This window comes from Oncorhynchus masou, chromosome 6 (genome assembly GCF_036934945.1).
Source record: "Oncorhynchus masou masou isolate Uvic2021 chromosome 6, UVic_Omas_1.1, whole genome shotgun sequence".
Classification (NCBI taxonomy): domain Eukaryota; kingdom Metazoa; phylum Chordata; class Actinopteri; order Salmoniformes; family Salmonidae; genus Oncorhynchus; species Oncorhynchus masou.
In genome coordinates, this window is record NC_088217.1 from 14923213 (window position 1) to 14942152 (window position 18940).

Sequence of the window (18940 nt, forward strand, 5' to 3'; positions counted from 1 at the left end):
GGGGACTTTATGGTAATACCATAGTACACCAGCAGGTGGCGGTAAACCACAATTCAATTCAATCCACAGTAGAGGCGTTTAGGGCAATTCCATTTCAACAGTTAAGAGAATTCATTGAAATTCAGTTTGTGGTTTGAAGGTATTGACAATTTGTTTTTCATTATGATTTTAGTTGAATGCATCCATTCAGCCTCGAGCATTAGTGAGGCCGGGTACTGATGTTGGGCGATTAGGCCTGGCTCGCAATCGGCGTTCCAATTCTTCCCAAAGGTGTTCGATGGGATTGAGGTCAGGGCTCTGTGCATGCCAGTCAAGCTCTTCCACACCGATCGCAACAAACCATTTCTGTTTGGACCTTGCTTTGTGCATGGGTGCATTGTCATGCTGAAACAAGAAAGGGCCTTCCCCAACCTGTTGCCACAAAGTTGGAGGTACAGAATTGTCTAGAATGTCATTGTATTCTGTAGCATTAAGATTTCCCTTCACTGGCAATAAGGGGCCAAGCCCGAACCATGAAAAACAACCACAAACCATTATTCCTCCTCCACCATGCGTTAGTTTGCACTATGCATTTATTTTTTGGTTACACCACTCCAGTTGACGCTTGGCATAACATGATCTTAGGCTTGTGTGCAGCAGCTCAGCCATGGAAACCCATTTCATGAAGCTCCTGACGAACAGTTATTGTGCTGATGTTGTTTCCAGAAGAAGTTTGGAACTCTGTAGTAAGTGTTGCAACCGCAGACAAACTATTTTTACACTCTTCAGCGAGCATGTGTTGGCCTACCACTTTGCGGCTAAGCCATTATTGCTCCTCGACATTTCCACTTCACAATAACATCACTTAAAGTTGACAAGGGCAGAAATTTGACAAACTGACTTGTTGGAAAGGTGTCATCCTATGACGGTGCCACGTGAAAAGTCACTGAGCTCTTCAGTAAAGCCATTCTACTGCCAATGTTTGTCTATGGAGACAGCATGGCTGTGTGCTCCGTTTTATATACCTTTCAGCAACGGGTGTGGCTGAAATGGCTGAATCCACTAATTTGAAGGGGTGTATGCAGTGCATTTGGAAAGTATTCAGACCCCTTGACTTTTTCCACATTTCTTTACGTGACAGCCTTATTCTAAAATTGAGGGGGGGGGGGACATTTAAATCAATCTACACACCCTACCCCATAATGACGGCAAAGCAACAACAGGTTTTTAGAAGTGTTTACTAATTTATAAATACAAAACTGAAAGTATATTTACGTAACTATTCAGACCCTTTACTCAGTACTTTGTTGGAGCACCTTTGGCAACGGTTACAGCCTCGAGTCTTCTTGGGTATGATGCTATAAGCTTGTCACCTGTATTTGGGGAGTTTCTCCCATTCTTCTCTGCAGATCCTCTCAAGCTCTGTCAGGTTGGATGAGAAGCGTCGCTGCACAGCTATTTTCAGGTCTCTCCAGAGATGTTCGATCGAGTTTATGTCCGGGCTCTGGCTGGGTCACTCAAGGACATTCAGAGACTTGTCCCGAAGCCACTTCTGCGCTGTCTTGGCTGTGTGCTTAGGGTTGTTATCCTGTTGGAAGGTGAACCTTTGTCCCAGCCTGAGGTCCTGAGCGCTCTGGAGCAAGTTATTATTTTTTTATCAAGGATCTTTCTGTACTTTGCTCTGTTCATCTTTCCCTCGATCCTGACTAGTCTCCCAGTCCCTGCCACTGAAAAACATCCCCACAGCATGATGCTGCCACCACCATGCTTCACCGTAGGGATAGTGCCAGGTTTCCTCCAGACGTGACACTTGGCATTCAGGCAAAAAAGTTCATTCTTGGTTTCATCAGACCAGAGAATCTTCTTTCTCATGGTCTGAGTCCTTTAGGTGCCTTTTGGCGAACTCCATGTGGACAGTCATGGCCACTCTACCATAAATGCCTGATTGGTGGAGTGCTGCAGAGATGGTTGTCCTTCTGGAAGGTTCTCCCATCTCCACAGAGGAACTCTGGAGCTCTGTCAGTGACCATTGGGTTCTTGGTCATATCCCTGACAAATGACCTTCTCCCCCGATTGCTCAATTTCGAGTCTCATAGCAAAAGGTCTGAATAAGGTATTTATTTTTTGTGTGTGTGTGTGTGGATTGATGAAAAAAAAAATGCTAATCCATTTTAGAATAAGGCTGTAAATGTAACAAAATGTGTAAAAGTCCAGGTCTGAAGACTTTCCAAATGCTCTGTACCTTCACATTATACACCAGATTGTTTGATTATACACCTTACCCCTAAGGCTGAAAGATACAGAACCATATTGATCATTGTTTAAATATGCTACATGGGGATAATTAAAGTCATAAAACAATTCTAGTCACATCACATTTACATAGGCCTACCCACTGCCTCTGGGCCTACCTAGTATTAGTGACATCGACTACTACTATCACAATATATTAATCACAAATAGTGTAGACATTTATAATCTAGTTCATAGATTAAAAGGCTTTACAGGGTGCTGTTCATACATGCTTTGTGTCTCCAGTTCCTCCACCTGGCTGTCGCTCTGGAAACAGTTTTCATGAATTCAACACACCACTGTTTTCCTAATCTTAAATCCCAGTGCTAAAGTAAGTAGCTGCCCCACTATACCTGTGTTCTCTCTTTCCAGTTCCTCCACCTTGTTCTTGTGGAACTGCAGTTCATCTAGATTTTTTTTTTTCCTATTATTTGTTTTTAGATTATTTTATTTTTTTTTTACCCTTTTACTCCCCATTTTTCGTGGTATCCAATTGGTAGTTACAATCTTGTCCCATCGCTGCAACTCCCTTAGGGATTCGAGAGGCGAAGGTCAAGATCCGTGCATCCTCCGAAACTCAACTCAACCAAGCTGCACTGCTTCTTGACACAATGCCCTCTTAACCCGGAAGCCAGCCACACCAATGTGTCGGAGGAAACACCGTACAACTGGCGACTGTGTCAGTGTGCATTGCGACAGGCCCGCCACAGGAGTTGCTCGTGCGCGATGGCATCCCTGCCGGCCAAACACTCCCCTAACCCGGGCGACACTGGGCCAATTGTGCGCCGCCACATGGGTCTTCCGGTTGAGGCCGACTGCGATAGAGCCTGGACTCGAACCAGGATCTCTAGTGGCACAGCTCGCACTGTGATGCAGTGCCTTAGACCACTGCGCCACTCGGGAGGCCTGCAGTTCATTATTAGTGACCTTCAGCTCCACACTCTGGTCCTCCACATGGCTCTCACTGGCTGTCAGTCTGGTCCCCGTGTTCCTCAGATCCACCACCATGTCTCTCCGCTCCTTCAGCTCAGTCCAGATGTCCCTGCTCTCTCCCCCTTCACTCTGACCCTGTTGAGTAATGTCATTCTCTCTGACCCCTCCACTCTCCCCATTCCCCAGACAGACAGAACAGCAACACCAGTAGAGATACAGCATCCCTCATTCTGAAACGATGCCTCTTCAGAACTAATGTAGTCTATTAGGCTCAGTCCCCTTCTATTTTCAACACTGGTCTTAGTGAACCAATACATGGAACAGGTGTAATCAGTGGAACGTTTTGAGAACATCGCCAACGACTATGTGTGATGTAACAGAACAAATGTTAAAGATATGAGGTGTTATAAGGACATGGGGAAATTGAAACCTTTTACTTTGTTTAAAGTCTCTCTCTTTAAAGGAGTCGGTCACCCTACCACTTGTTTTGGTAATCAGCTGAAGGATGAGACTGAAGAAAATAAGATGTTTTAGAAGCTATACTGTGTTCGTTTACAAATACATTGTTGGCAAACAATGGAGTAAAACAACCTTTATTTTTGGGGTTCTGCTGAGCGAAAGAGTTTAACTAAGCTCACAAGGCATTTATTTGTAGTATTGTCCCACGATCAACGACTATCAATCATTTAAGTCCAAAAATGTATATACCAATCAGACCGTAGCTTTTAATTGTTTGCAACCATTTTACCTGAAGTATTTGTCTAATTACAAAATACGTTGACTAATCCACTTTATTCAGGGTTTACATGTTTATTCATATACACTGCTCAAAAAAATAATGGGAACAATTAAACAGCACAATGTAACTCCAAGTCAATCACACTTCTGTGAAATCAAACTGTCCACTTAGGAAGCAACACTGATTGACAATAAATTTCACATGCTGTTGTGCAAATGGAATAGACAACAGGTGGCAATTAGCAAGACACCCCCAATAAAGGAGTGGTTCTGCAGGTGGTGACCACAGACCACTTCTCAGTTCCTATGCGTCCTGGCTGATGTTTTGAATGCTGGCGGTGCTTTCACTCTAGTGGTGTAGCATGAGACTGAGTCCACAACCCACAAAGTGGCTCAGGTAGTGCAGCTCATCCAGGATGGCACATCAATGCGAGCTGTGGCAAGAAGGTTTGCTGTTTCTGTCAGCGTAGTGTCCAGAGCATGGAGGTGCTACCAGGAGACAGGCCAGTACATCAGGAGACGTGGAGGAGGCCGTAGGAGGGCAACAACCCAGCAGCAGGACCGCTACCTCCGCCTTTGTGCAAGGAGGAGCACTGCCAGAGCCCTGCAAAATGACCTCCAGCAGGCCACCAATGTGCATGTGTCTGCTCAAACGGTCAGAAACAGACTCCATGAGGGTTGTATGAGGGCCCGACGTCCACAGGTGGGGGTTGTGCTTATAGCCCAACACCGTGCAGGACGTTTGGCATTTGCCAGAGAACACCAAGATTGGCAAATTCGCCACTGGCGCCCTGTGCTCTTCACAGATGAAAGCAGGTTCATACTGAGCACATATGACAGTCTGGAAACACCGTGGAGAACGTTCTGCTGCCTGCAACATCCTCCAGCATGACCGGTTTGGCGGTGGGTCAGTCATGGTGGCAGGGTAGCCTAGTGATTAGAGCGTTGGACTAGTAACCGAAAGGTTGCAAGTTTGAATCCCCGAGCTGACAAGGTACAAATCTGTCGTTCTGCCCCTGAACAGGCTGTTAACCCACTGTTCCTAGGCCGTCATTGAAAATAAGAATTTGTTCTTAACTGACTTGCCTAGTAAAATAAAGGTTTAAAAATAAAAAATAAATGGTGTGGGGTGGCATTTCTTTGGGGGGCCGCACAGCCCTCCATGTGCTCGCCAGAGGTAGCCTGACTGGCATTAGGTTCCGAGATGAGATCCTCAGACCCCTTGTGAGACCATATGCTGGTGCGGTTGGCCCTGGGTTCCTCATAATGCAAGACAATGCTGGACCTCATGTGTCTGGAGTGTGTCAGAAGTTCCTGCAAGAGGAAGGCATTGATGCTATGGACTGGCCCGACCGTTCCCCAGACCTGAATCCAATTGAGCACATCTGGGACATCATGTCTCGCTCCATCCACCAACGCCACGTTGCACCACAGACTGTCCAGGAGTTGGCGGATGCTTTAGTCCAGGTCTGGGAGGAGATCCCTCAGGAGATCATCCACCACCTCATCAGGAGCATGCCCAGGCGTTGTAGGGAAGTCATACAGGCACGTGGAGGCCACACACACGACCAAGCCTCATTTTGACTTGTTTTAAGGACATTACATCAAAGTTGGATCAGCCTGTAGTGTGGTTTTCCACTTTAATTTTGAGTGTGACTCCAAATCCAGACCTCCATGGGTTGATAAATTTGATTTCCATTGATCATTTTTGTGAGATTTTGTTGTCAGCACATTCAACTATGTAAAGAAAAAAGTATTTAATAAGAATATTTCATTCATTCAGATCTAGGATGTGTTATTTTAGTGTTCCCTTTATTTTTTTGAGCAGTGTACTATTCAGTGTTTGAAATGTATTATAGTGGGGATTTCTGCCTCGTATATCCTTTCTATCTTTCCAATGCACTGTACCTCTGGAACAAAGGATGTTGGTGGCACCTTCATTGGGGAAAACGGGCTCATGGTAATGACAGGAGCGGAATTAGTGGAATGGTTTCCAGGTGTTTGATTCCATTCCATTGGCTCCGTTCTGGCCATTTATTACGAGCCGTCCTCCTCCCAGTAGCTCTGAAGTCACTCCTCATCCTCTTTACTCTCCCTGTCAGTACTGCACATCTGGAGTCACTAGTAGCCACAGAGTCTTAAACCCCGCCTATTTCTAGTTTCTCTTCTTAATGTGATTTCAAACCTAAGATTAACCACACTGATAACCTTACACCTAACCTTTAAATTAAGACCAAAAAGCACATTTTTGTTTTCTACATTTTAATGATTTAGCTCATTTTTACTTCGTGGCTGTGGTAACTAGTGGAAACCCTCTCTTTGCGCTCCCTGACAGTATAATGCAAGTCCTGGGGGCGTTCCCGTCGCCTAGTGGCCCCGCCTCCCCCTGCAGCCTGCTGAACGAGGACACCCTGATCAAGTACTCCAGGCTGACCTCCACCAGTCACAAGAACTTTCGCTACTTTGTCCTGGACAACTCTGTCATCCTGGCCATGCTGGAGCAGCCGATGGGCAACGAACAGAGTCAGTTATCCTCAACATGCTGTCAGTTATCCTCAACATGCTGTCAGTTATCCTCAACATGCTGTCAGTTATCCTCTACAAGCTGTCAGTTATCCTCCCATCTGTTATCAGTCCTCAACATGTTCACTGATACCAGACTGATAGCTAATAAGAATTAGTCTTGGGTCGTTTTCATTAGAACATGCAACTTAAACATTTTTCAACTTTTAGCAACAAAAAACAAAGTCCACTCCCCCCAGTTTGTCTGTCTTCTGTATGGTGTCGAATGAGAAAGACCCTTTTGACCTGGTTTGTGTGTGTGTGTGTCAGCAGATCCCTGTCCGTCCGTGACCATGTTGATCAGGGGGATGTCCGGGAGACACGCCTGGACCATGCAGCTCTTCCATCAGCCCAGGGAGGCCCGCGCCAGCCACAAGGTAACACACAATAGATAACCCTTTAGATTCATTAGGCAGCTCTTCCATCAGCCCAGGGAGGCCCGCACCAGCCACAAGGTAACACACAATAGATAACCCTTTAGATTCATTAGGCAGCTCTTCCATCAGCCCAGGGAGGCCCGCGCCAGCCACAAGGCAACACATGGTAGATCATTATGCAGCTCTTCCATCAGCCCAGGGAGGCCCGCGCCAGCCACAAGGTAACACATGGTAGATAACCCTTTAGATTTGTTATGGTGATATGGTCACTACATTTCTATTAGTGTCCAGGTTTACATTAACATCTAATTTTAACTAGAAACTCCATTGTTATAAAGCAGCTTTTTTCACAAAGCTTTAATGAGACACTAGTAATGTCAAGTAGTGCAATATTCTCATTCAAAATGAACAATGATTCCTGATGTTGGTCCCAGACCTGTTTTGGTGAAAACATGTCTGCGTCAGGGCATTGATATTCATTGTAGAGCTTTTAACCATGCTAAATGATCAGATGTCAGCTCATGTTTCTTGTTGAGTCTTCCCAGCTCCTTTCTCAGGGGTATGTGTCTCTCTCATCTCTCCTTTCTCTTCCCTTCTTTTCTTTCTGTAGCAGGTGTTTGTCCCAGAGAGCCGGCCCACTCCCAAAAATGATGTGGGGATCCGGTTCAACATCAAACACAGACCCTTCCCTGAAGAAGTGGACAAAATTCCATTTGTGAAAGCGGACCTAAGCATTCCAGACCTGCACGATATTGTAGATGAGGAGGTAGGTTTGCATCGGTGGTCCGTCCATGTTAGAATAATTGTGTCATTTGCCCCCTTTTTTTTTTTTTTTACCTTTTTATTTTACTAGGCAAGTCAGTTAAGAACAAATTCTTATTTTCAATGACGGCCTAGGAACAGTTGGTTAACTGCCTGTTCAGCGGCAGGACAACAGATTTGTACCTTGTCAGCTCGGGGGTTTGAACTTGCATCCTTCCAGTTACTTGTCCAACACTCTAACCACTAGGCTACCCTGCTGCCACTGGCCCTAATGAGGATTGTATTGCAGAGTAGAGGTAGTGTTCTCATCAGCCAGGGTCTGTGTTTACAAAGCGCCTCAAAACGGGTATCTGGGATCTGGTCCCCCTATTATTAATGAATAAATAAAAGATGGATCCAAGGTCAGCTTAAGGAATATGGCCCAGATGGGGCACTTTGTACAACGAGCATATAAATGATAAACAAAATGTAGGCTCACTTTAGACTGTTATTCTCCTCCACGTCAATGAATCGGTGTCTATCTGAAAATGACTTGTGGAATGCAATGTTTCTCAACTGACAAGCCGAACTCTTCGTAACACGTACAACGCTGAAGGACAGTGATCTGGGCGGGAGATGTCCTCACACATATAAATGATAAACAAAATGTAGGCTCACTTTAGACTGTTATTCTCCTCCACGTCAATGAATCGGTGTCTATCTGAAAATGACTTGTGGAATGCAATGTTTCTCAACTGACAAGCCGAACTCTTCGTAACACGTACAACGCTGAAGGACAGTGATCTGGGCGGGAGATGTCCTCACACAAACGGACATGTTTCACTAATGCATATAATTCATGCTGGGAAAAAAAGGTTTTGAAGTTAGTTGTTTATATTTGGGGGCTAGGGATTGGGTGTGCACTGTATTGGTTTTGTGGGAGTATGAGGGTTTTGTGAAGATTTGTTCATGTTAGGTGTGTGGGTGTTTCAGGGGTGGTTTTGATGAGGGGATTGGGTGTGTGGTTTGATGTGATTGGGTATATGTAATTATGCAATGGGACTCGCTAGCACAACTCAAATGCCTTATTTGTCCTGGGAGTGATCTTGTATGGTATGGCCTTCAACCATGACGACTACTACTATTTTATTTTTATTTTTTTACCCCCTTTTCTCCCCAATTTCAAGGTATCCAATTGTTAGTAATTACTTGTCTCATCGCTACAACTCCCGTACGGGCTAGGGGGAGACGACGGTCGAAAGCCATGCGTCCTCCCTCCGAAACACAACCCAACCAAGCCGCACTGCTTCTTAACACAGCGCACATCCAACCCGGAACCCAGCCGCATCAATGTGTCGGAGGAAACACCGTGCGCCTGGCGACCTTGGTTAGCGTACACTGCGCCCGGCCCGCCATAGGAGTCGCTAGTGCGCGATTAGACAAGGATATCCCTACCGGCCAAACCCTCCCTAACCCGGACGACGCTAGGCCAATTGTGCGTCGCCACACGGACCTCCCGGTCGCGGCCGGCTGCGACAGAGCCTGGGCTCGTCCCCACAGTCTCTGGTGGCACAGCTAGTACTGCAATGCAGTGCCCTCTACTAATACTATTTTCTACTGCTACAATAAGTTCTTGTTCAGAATGAACTACACCACAGGATCCCACTCCAGGCAGCTCATATGTCCTTTGACACAGATCCTGGATCAGTGCTTACCCTCTCCTAACCACCATTTTGAGAGGAAACGCATAAACAAAACTGACCTTCTCAAATGTCAATAGGCAACATCATCCTGCCGCCTCTATCTGCCCTCTCTTTCTCAGCTGGAGATGCAGCACAACAAGCTGTGTGGTGTGATGGCCAAGCAGACTGAGTATGAAACAACACTGGAGCACAGCAGTGAGGAGCGCTGGTGCAACAAGAGCTTCCCAGACCCGCTGACGGACTGCAAGCCCCCACCGCCCTCTCAAGAGTTCCAGACCGCCCGCCTTTTCCTGTCGCACTTTGGCTTCCTGTCGCTGGAGGCTCTCAAGGTACTGTGGGAATAGAAGGAAGGGAGGGGGAGGGAGGGGGGGGGGTAGGAAAGGAGGGGAACGGGGAGAGGGAAGAGTGGAGGAGAAAAAGGCGAGAGAGGGAAGAGTCGAGGGAAACAAGGCGAGGGAGGGGTGGAGGGGAACAAGGTAAGGGAGGGGGATGAGGAGGGGAGAAGAGGGTGGAGGGGGATGTGGAGGGGAGTGGAGTGGAGAGGAAAGGAGAGGGAGGAGTGGAGGGGAACAAGTCAAGGAAGGGGAGAGGAGAGGAAAGAATGGGTCGGTTTTGAAACAGAAAAGGTACGTGACATGCATGTAGTGGAACCTTCTGCTTTAACCTATCCAATCATGTTAGATCAGTGACTACTTCAAGGATCCTTGAAAGTATTAGCAGGAAAGCATGCAATCAACCCTGCAAGATGTAATTAAGTTGAAACCCTGTATAGATCATTTGATGACATGGGTTATCATATGGTAGCAAAATATAGTCAAACTAATAGCGCAGTTAAACTGGCCCTTAAATCTGCTGATTTAAACCAGCCAATCACATTTAACTTTGTTTCCTGCCCTCCAGGAGCCCGGCAACAGTCGCCTACCTCCCCACCTGATTGCACTGGACTCTGGGTTGCCTGGCTTCTTTGATGACATGAGCTACCTGGACCTGCTGCCCTGCCGGCCCTGTGACACAGTCTTCCTCTTCTACATGAAGGCTGGCCAGAAGAGCAGCCAGGAGGTGACTGTTCAACGGGGTTAAAGGGGAGGGCAATCAACGGGGTTAAAGGGGAGGGCAATCAACGGGGTTAAAGGGGAGGGCAATCAACGGGGTTAAAGGGGAGGGCAATCAACGGGGTTAAAGGGGAGGGCAATCAACAGGGTTAAAGGGGAGTTACTATCTGGATTTATCACTGATATTACAGAGAGTCTGACGCAAAATGCTCCCTAATATTATCCAGTTCATATCAGGTAATTTATTATCTGTTGGTTTTGCCAAGTGTGTAGAAATTTGAATATGTCAAGATGGGGGTCTGTCTGCTGAGTTGGTCGTTTTTGTAAAGTGATTAAAAAAAAATCTGTCTCGAGGAGAATACACTTTTAAAAAAGTTTAAAATAGTTTTGGACCCTGTAAAATAATTTATAGACCAGACTTGACCATTCATTTCCATTTCTGTCTGTCTCTATCACTCAGATCCTGAGGAACGTGGAGTCTAGCTCCAACGTGCAGCACCACTTCCTGGAGTTCCTGCTGTCGCTGGGCTGGTCCGTGGAGGTGGGGCAGCACCCGGGCTGGACAGGCAGTGTCTACACCAGCTGGTCCATCAACAAGAACAACAACAACAACAATAACGTAGACAGCAACCCACCAGGTGGGAGGTAGACCCCACCCAACCAGCCCTACCCCCAAGGGCTTCTATACTTTTTTCACATTATCGTGCCAAATCATTAATATATATATATATTTTTTTCTATTGAATTTTTTTATTTATTTTTTATACAGTAGTAAGGAAGTTGTTCTCTGTCCCCACAGATGACATGGTCACCCTGGGAGACACGGGTGGGGGCGTGTTCAACGGAGAGAAGCGGGTGCTGTACTATGCAGACGCCTTGACCGAAATTGCCTTCGTCGTTCCCTCGCTCACAGAGTCCACCGGTGGGCCTCATCCCTCTCCCATCTTCACTTCTCATTGCTTTTCTCTCACTCCTCATCCCAGTTTCCAATCCTCATCCCAGTTTCCAATCCTCCTGTCTTATTTTCTCTACAGTACATTCTTCATCTCTCTTTTTAAGCCTTCACTTTTTCTATTCTCTCCTCATCTTTCTCTTTGTTTCTCATGGATCCCAAAGCCGCTGTTCTCCGTAAGGAAATCCCCACTGTGTCTTTATGGATTGCCCCTCATTTGTTCTACAAATCTTCTTTCTTTTCTAGAGCGTTGTAATTATATTAGATAGTGTTGTGGAGCGTTGTAATTGTATTAGGTAGCCATTAAGCAGGGTGGTATTCATTCAGTAGCCATTAAGCAGGGTGGTATTCATTCGGCACTTAACAGAGAGAACATACTAATACACGGAGGGACTACCTGAACCTGTCTAATAAGAACCGCTATGGAACTGGCATTACATAGGGCAGGCTGGGCATCATCTTGTCTCGAGGCGGGCCACATCGTGATGCCAAAATTCAGCAGAGTGCTGTACAGTTTACTTTTAGGACCGATTTGTTCGTCAAATGCAATTTGCAGGCCAGAAAAGGGGCAGTTATATGAAAAGGTGTAGGTTATTTTATCATTTCTACCAGTTATAGATGTTGAGGAGTGACCTGGAGTGTGTGCAGTTTGGGTTGCAGACTTGTCTTTGTTTTGTTTCTGTAGGGGAGTCGTCAGAGAACAGTTTCCCTATGGGAGAGCCAGACTCTCAGATGGACCTGCTGCCCAGCCTGCTGAAACAGTCCAACCTCACACTGGACCTCTTCCCCAACCACTCTGACAACGTGGCCCCTGGACAGAGGGTAAGACACACCGCAGACTATTATAGCACTTTAACATCGTTAGCGCTCTCTCCAGCACCATACCAGTGTCTACATGTGAACAGTATACTAGTATTATTTTCCTCATACCAACCGACCTGATCAGTGACCTAAACCGGGGGGATTTTCAATTCATGTTTGGAGGGCTAAAGCACTTCTGGTTTTCATTCTTGCCTTCAGGGACTCGAGACTTACATGGCTGTGGTTAGCGAATGGCGATCGCTATGCAAAGGTTTAAATACAACTGTGTTGAGGCCTTAAAGCTGCTTTAAGGAGGAATTTAGCCTGTAGTTTTCTTTGTTCTAGCTTGTTCACGTGATTTCCACTATTGTCTGTCCCTTAGAGTCCCACGGTGAAGTCTAAGAAGATGCCTCTTGGCAGGACCATCCCTCCAATGGGCCCCGAGACCAAAGTACTGGTGGTCTGGGTGGAGCGCTATGACGATATCGGTAAGCTACCTTCCTGCTGCTTCACGCTGAAACTGGCCTCTTTTGGCTGCCATTTGGTTCTTTATGAAATTCAGCGGAACTCAAGTCTTATCTAGTCATGAAATATTTGTACTATTGGTAGAAACTGTGTATCAGATCTGTAGAAACTACAGACATGTCCTTACGGACATTTTACTATCAGATACAACTCTTAACGAGTTGTTAAATGTTTATTTTTCTGGAGGAATGTCTTCATATTTCTGAAATGACTGATTTCACTGCACCTTGATAAGTTGTGAGCAACGAGAAGTTTGAACTGCCATGTATGTCGAATTCCTGTGTTGTAGATAACTTTCCTCTGGCTGACCTGCTGGTAGAGACGAGCACTGGAGTGGAGACCACGGCCAACAGTGGCACATCCACAAGGTTACTGCACTGCCAACTCCCTATCCATCACTAGTCAACACTGACAGCCTGTCTCAAATCACTCCCTATCTATCACTAGTCAACACTGACAGCCTGTCTTAAATCACTCCCTATCCATCACTAGTCAACACTGACAGCCTGTCTCAAAGCACTCCCTATCCATCACTAGTCAACTCTGACAGCCTGTCTCAAAGCACTCCCTATCCATCACTAGTCAACACTAACAGCCTGTCTCAAATCATCCATCAATACTAATACATATCCATCACTGCATTTTAGTCACGGCGTCAAACTGACAGGTTCCACTGTCTTAAATCACTCCCCTATCCATCACTTGTCCTTTAGTCAACACTGAAAAAAATAATGGGAACAATTAAACAGCACAATGTAACACCAAGTCAATCACACTTCTGTGAAATCAAACTGTCTACTTAGGAAGCAACACTGATTGACAATAAATTTCACATGCTGTTGTGCAAATGGAATAGACAACAGGTGGAAATTATCCAGTGGAACAGCCACTTTACAATAGTGCATCTAAACACCCCCAATAAAGGTGGGGTTCTGCAGGTGGTGACCACAGACCACCATTCAACAGTTCCTATGCAAGACACCCCCTGATGTTTTGGTCACAGACCACTTTGTTCCTAATGTTTTGGTCACGTTTGAATGCTGGCGGTGCTTTCACTCTAGTGGTAGCATGAGACTGAGTCTACAACCCACACAAGTGGCTCAGGTAGTGCAGCTCATCCAGGATGGCACATCAATGCGAGCTGTGGCAAGAAGGTTTGCTGTGTCTGTCAGCGTAGTGTCCAGAGCATGGAGGCGCTACCAGGAGACAGGCCAGTACATCAGGAGACGTGGAGGAGGCCGTAGGAGGAGACCATCCGCCACCTCATCAGTAGCATGCCCAGGCGTTGTAGGGAGGTCATACAGGCACGTGGAGGCCACACACACTACTGAGCCTCATTTTGACTTGTTTTAAGGACATTACATCAAAGTTGGATCAGCCTGTAGTGTGGTTTTCCACTTTTAATTTTGAGTGTGACTCCAAATCCAGATCTCCATGGGTTGATAAATTATAAATGGAAATGAAATTTTTGTGTGATTTTGTTGTCAGCACATTCAACGATGTAAAGAAAAAATATTTCATTCAGGATGTGTTATTTTAGTGTTCCCTTTATTTTTTTGAGCAGTGTGTGTGTGTGTGTGGTGTGTGTGTGTGTGTGGCTCGAGGGTAAAGTACACTCTGAATTTATTTATTTGGACGGTGAAGCTAAAACTTTAAATTTGGCTCTATACTCCAGCATTTTGGATTTGAGATCAAATGTGTTCTATAATGCTGACCTTCAGTTCAAGGGTATTTTCAAACATATCTGTTTGACTTTTTTAGAAACGAAGCACTATGTATTTAGTCCCCCCCATGTGTCATACGTATTTGGACAAATCCACTTATAGTGTATTTAAAGTAGTCAAATGTTTAGTATTTGGTCCCATATTCATAGCATGCAATGACGACATCAAGCTTTTATGACCCTACATATTTGTTTGCTGCATTTTATTGCTCACATACACATATTTATCAGATGTTATTGCGAGTGAAGTGCTTGTGTTCCTAGCTCAGTGCAGTAATAATTCACAACAACACACACACATCTAGAAGTAAAAGATTGGAATTAAGAAATATGTAAACTAAATTACAGTAGAATAGAATACATGAGATGAGTAAAGCAGTATGTAAACATTATTGAAGTGGCCAGTTAGTCTATGTATATAGGGCAGAAGCCTCTCAGGGTTGAGTAACCGTGTGGTAGCCGGCTTGTGATGGCTATTTAACAGTCTGATGGCCTTGACGTAGAAGCCGGTGATCCCCAGTGATGCGTTGGGCAGACTGCACCACCCTCTGGAGAGCCCTGCGGTTGTAGGCGGTGCGGTGATACAGCCTGACATTATGCTCTCAATTGTGCATCTGTCAAATTTGTGAGGGTCTTAGGGTCCAAGCCGAGTTTCTTCAGCCTCCTGAGGTTGAAGAGGTGCTGTTGCGCCTTCTTCACCACACTGTCTGTGTGGTTGGACCATTTCAGATTGTCAGTGATGTATACGCAGAGGAACTTGAAGCTTTCCACCTTCTCCACTGTGGGTTCGTCTATGTGGATAGGGGAGTGCTGTGCTCCCTCTGCTGTTTCCTGAAGTCCACGATCAGCTGCTTTGTTTTGTTGAGGGTGAGGTTATTTTCCTCACCAACTCCCTGTAGGCTGTCTCGTAGTTGTTGGTAATCAAGCCTACTACTTTCGTGTCTTCTGCAAACATGATGATTGAGTTGGAGGTGTGCTTGACCACCCAGTCATGGGAAAACAGGGAGTACAGGATTTGGCTGAGCACACAGCCTTGTGGTGCCCCTGTGTTGAGGATCAGCGACGTGGAGGTGTTGTTTCCTACCTTCATCACCTGGGGATCGGCCCGTCAGGAAGTCCAGGACCCAGTTGCTGCACAGGGCGGGGTTCAGACCCAGGGCTCCAAGCTTAATGATGAGCTTGGAGGGTACTATGGTGTTGAAGGCTGAGCTATTGTCAATTAACAGCATTCTTACGTAGGTATATGTCTTGTCCAGATAGGATAGGGCAGTGTGCAGTGCGATGGAGATTGCATCGTCTGTGGATCCATTAGGGCGGTAAGCAAATTGAGAAGGTTCTAGGGTGTCAGGTAAGGTAGAGGTGATATAATCCTTGACTAGTCTCTCAAAGCACTGACAGAAGTGAGTGCTTTGGGGCGATAGTCATTTAGTTCAGTTACCTTGTGCTTTCTTGGGTACAGGAACAATGGTGGACATCTTGAAGGAAGTGGGGACAGCAGACTGAGATACGGAGAGATTGAATATATCCGTAAACACTCCAGCCAGCTGGTCTGCGCATGCTCTGAGGACGCGGCTAGGGATGCTGTCTCGGCTGGCAGCCTTGTCTGGGAGCAAGATGTTGGTGTCCGTGACGTGGCTGGTTTCCCTTTGTAATTCGTGATTGTCTGTAGACCCTGCCACACACACGTCTCGTGTCTGAGCTGTTGAATTGTGACTCCACTTTGTCTCTATACTGACATTTTGCCTGTTTGATCGCCTTACAGAGGGAATAACTACATTGGTTATATGGTCAAATACAAACAGTCACCTTGCCATGGTTATATACGATGGTTTGCTCTTTTAGTTTTGTGTGAATGCTGCCATCTATCCACCATTTGTGGTTTGGGCAGGTTTCAAAAGTCACAGTGGGAACAACATCCCCGATACACTTCCTGATGAACTCAATCACTGTGTCCATGTATACGTCAATGTTATTCCAAGAGGCTACCTGGAACATACCCCAGTCCGCGGGATCAAAACAATCTTGAAGCATGGTTTCCGATTGGTCAGACCAGCATTGAATAGACCTGGCGAATGGTGTGCACGCCTCCTGAGTCAGATATACCTCCGTTCAATTTCCCTGGGGGGGTACGAACAAAGGATCCAATTCGGGAAAGTTGTATTCCTGGTCGTATGGCTGGTGAGTTACCGCCGCTCTGATATCCAAAAGTGATTTCCGGCTGTATGATTATCTGTGATGTTCATTTAGCTGAGGAGACAAAGCAGTGTAGGTCAGTGGCCTGGACGAGGTCTTGCCAAGGCAGCATATAGAACAGAATACAGGAGCAAGGCAATGCACGGTTGAACTAGAGACAGTACAGGAACAAAGCCAGGCCAGCTGGATGGTGGCTGACCTCCATAAAGCAGACTGGTAAGAGGTGCTCATAGCTCCTCTGCAGCAGAGACAGCGTATTATATCTGCTCTGTTCTACTTTCAGGCCTACGTCATCAGGTCAGGATGTGCAGGTGATCTTCATCCACCCTCTGAGGACTGGCCTGTTCCGGATCCGCCTGCACGGGGCCCTGGGCAAGTTCAGCATGGTCGTCCCCCTGGTGGACGGCATGGTGGTCAGCAGAAGGTCACTAGGTGAGAGAGAAAAAGTGTGGGAGTGATGGGGTGCTTGTGTGTGTGTGTGTGTGTGTTAGCCATCACAGTGACGAGTGGCACTGTGTCTGTCTTCTTCACACCTGCCAAATGTGTGTGTGAGTCACTCGACCTAGCTCCAAAGTCCTGAGCCATTGGTCCTCTCTTTCTCCTCTAAGGGTTCCTGGTGAGACAGACGGTAATCAACGCGTGCCGGCGGAAGCGACTGGAGAGTGACTCGTACAACCCGCCGCACGTGCGTCGGAAACAGAAGATCGCTGAGGTGGTGAACCGCTACCGCAACAAGCAGCTGGAGCCCGAGTTCTACACCTCTCTTTTCCAGGAGGTAGAGGAGCGCAGCCTCAACCGGTGAACATTCACCTTTCACCTCACTCCCCCACACAGAGAGAGACTGACACAAGGACTGCACAGATTCTATATAACAAATGTTTTTGTTTTTTGTTATGTATATTATGAGCAAGTTGCGATTCAACTTGAGGTCAACAATTTATTTTTATTTCTATGCTGACTCACCGCAGCCACGGCACCTGACCATCTTAGTTTTTCCCAACCCGCGCCACAACACTGCTTATTTGCCACTTACTATATTTCTGTCTCGACTTCACAGGAGGTTGGTGGCACCTTAATTGGGGGGGACGGGCTCGTGATAATGACTAGTGAGGAATAGCTGGAATGGTATCAAAAATATCAAACACATGCTTTCCAGGTGTTTGAAGCCATTCCATTCGCTCCGTTTCAGCCATTATTGTGAGCCGTCCTCCCCTCAGCAGCCTCCACTGCTAGACACACGACAAATTGAAGGACTCTTTGATGGGTTGTGGTTGGGGCACTCACCTCACCTGGCTGCGAGGCTTCAGACTGTCAGCAGAGGGAACATACTCAGTGACTTTAGACTTGTGACGTGGCAAAGAGATTGCCGCCGGCACTCAAAATGGCTTCCACTCTATGGCTGTTACCGGTTCCCACAGCCGTATCACTGTGGTTTTTAAAGTCCAGTTCTGTTTGCTTTTCTATGAAACGCTTTGGTCTTTGCATTTTACCATATCTAACGTTGTGTTTGTTGTTGTTGTTATGTTGGTCTGGAGCAAAATAGACCGGTCAAAACATCAGAAATGTACTTTTATCAACAACAAAAAAAGGACATTACATTTTTTATTTACAGAACTCAAATCTCACTTCAGTCAATGGTCATTTTTGACTTACCTAGTGATTTTGGTTTTCTCTTCCCACATGCACACTTGTGCCAGTTAGTGAGAGAGTGTGGAAATGTACTTTTACTTAAAATCTCAGGTAGATTGAGCCTTTTTATACTCATCGGCATCTGGGTTGTGTTCATAAGCTAAGCTACAAAACAGGCGAACTAAACGAACTGAATGAAAAGGGAGGGTCAACCAGAACTTCCAATCAGTCCAATGAGAAACGTTTGTTTTGTTTTCCATTGTTTTGCTACGATGTGCCCTAATGAATGCGACCGTGGTCCTTGTACTCAATGCACTCCCAACCAACTGACCTCGTTTTAGGCATTATTTACATTTAAACCTGTGGCATTTCACATCCACTGCATCTGATGGTAGAATTCAGGAGATAGATATATATATATATATATCTATCTATCTCCTGAATTCTACCATCAGATTAAAAATATATGAAAAATACATTTTGATTGATTGGTGATATTAAGGATGAGTTTCACTTTGATAGTCACAGTTGGAAAAATGATCGTCTTTGGTGATTTAAAAAATGATTAGTCATGAGTACTGTGTTTAACATCCCATTCCAGATGTGACCTCACAGACTAGAGAACCTGATACATACCGCCATGTTGTGTCCATAATATTTTTTGTTTTATGTCCAGCCTAAAACCAAATTCAGAGCATTAAATCACTAGTGTGTAGTGGCAGAGGTTGTACTTCTCTTTT

At 45.9% G+C, this 18940-nt stretch overlaps 1 pseudogene; it reads left to right on the top strand.

Annotated features, from left to right (window-relative positions):
* The window catches only part of LOC135541393 (ral GTPase-activating protein subunit beta-like), a 51985-nt pseudogene extending 33360 nt beyond the window's left edge, over nucleotides 1-18625 (top strand).
* Nucleotides 18626-18940: the final 315 nt, after the last annotated feature.